The sequence below is a fragment of the Sinocyclocheilus rhinocerous genome, unplaced genomic scaffold (genome assembly GCF_001515625.1).
Source record: "Sinocyclocheilus rhinocerous isolate Xijiao unplaced genomic scaffold, SAMN03320098_v1.1 scaffold569, whole genome shotgun sequence".
Classification (NCBI taxonomy): domain Eukaryota; kingdom Metazoa; phylum Chordata; class Actinopteri; order Cypriniformes; family Cyprinidae; genus Sinocyclocheilus; species Sinocyclocheilus rhinocerous.
In genome coordinates, this window is record NW_015652146.1 from 96,590 (window position 1) to 98,503 (window position 1,914).

Genomic DNA, 1,914 nt, shown 5'->3' on the forward strand with positions numbered 1-1,914 from the left:
ACACACACACACAGAGAGAGCGAGAGAGAGACACACACACACACACACACACATTAGGGGACTATGGTAAAACTGCTGTAAGAATTCAGATGGATCAGTTTCTGCTGGAATCACCTTTGAGAAGAAGATGCGGAATGTGAATGCGTGATTGATCCATGAGATCTGCAGCTCCGACTCACTGCTTCCGCATTTCCCAGCGATCTGAGCTCCACGCGGGATCGACACGGACGCCTGCTCCGTGATCAGCTGCACACACACACACACACACACACACACATCAGATCATTCAATTCAAATGTATAGTTTGGTTTATAATTTTCATATTAAGACATTGTTTGTTATGCTTCTTTTGGTAACATCGAAATTAACAGTTTTTCTTTTTATTCTTTCTTTTTAATATCACAAATATGAATTCATTTGACTGAATAAACCTGACTGCATTAGATTAAATTAAGGTACAAATGATAGTCAAATCAGGTAAAACCAGTTTCTTCTTGTTCATCAGGCTTTTCAAACACATTCTCAAATCACAAAACAACATTTTCCAAACTACCAGGTTTTGACCCGATATTGTTCATTTTAAATAATTGTTCTGAATGTCTTTGATAGCCTGTTGATTATCACATATATCTCTTTAAATGAGCTTATCTGGGAATAATATGGGTGTCATCAGTAAGCCAAAAGTACTTAAGTGTCCACAGCAGGTGCATAAATATGTCATGTTTTCACAGCCCGTAACCAAATGGAGATGCAGCCAGATGGAGTGCAAATGTTAAATTTCATGTAGTATCATTAGTAGGTTAGTTCACCCCTCAGTGGTTCACCATCTGCTTCCAATTGAGTTCTCTTCTCTGAGCCAAGCTTTGAGAGAGGAGGTGAAATATATACCATTCTGACCCAAATCCCACATTGGGTTCATTAACTTTTCATTAACAAGTGTTTACAGACATTCACAAATCTGTCATTCAGAAGAAATAAAAAAGCTAGCTAAAGAGTAAGTGCATGATATATCTTTCATGCGCATGATATATGTGACCCTGGAGCACAAAACCAGTCTCAAGTCGCTGGGGTATATTTGTAGCAATAGCCAACAATACATTGTATGGGTCAAAATTATCGATTTTTCTTTTTTGCCAAAAATCATTAGGATATTAAGTAAATATCATGTTCCATTAAGATATTTTGTAAATTTCCTACTGTAAATATATCAAAACTTAATTTTTGATTAGTAATATGCATTGCTAAGAACTTCATTTGGACAACTTTAAAGATGATTTTCTCAATATTTTTATTTTTTTGCACCCTCAGATTCCAGATTTTCAAATAGCTGTAAATCGGCCAAATATTGTCCTATCATAACAAACCATACATCAATGGAAAGATTATTTATTCAGCTTTCAGGTGGAGTATAAATCTCAATTTCGAGAAATTGACCCTTATGACAGGTTTTGTGGTCCAGGATCACATATATTCTTTATGGACTGAAAAGTTGAAAATGCTTTACTTACCGCATATTTATGGATTTCCAACAGAAGGTCAAGACTGCACTGGCTGCCAGGACATTAATGCAATCCAATTATGCATCCAATAAAAGACAGTGTCCAAGATAATTTATTTCCCCCCCTTTTTTTTCTTGAGGTATTCTTTCTTTAAGTGACATCAGTTTCAAATGAGGGATGATATTTCTGCTCACACCTGATGCTGTGTCTGTGGCTTTACCTGTTCTGCTCCTCATCTGCCATATTTTTAATATATATTATGGTTTGAAGTGGGCTGGGTTTGAAGAGGGTTTTAGAATGGGCAGTGAATGCATGAGTTCAGTTTAACCTCATGGTAGCCACAGATGTGTGTGTGTGTGTGTGTGTGTGTGTGTGTGTGAGAGAGAGAGAGTGTGTGTGTGTGTGTGTGTGTGTG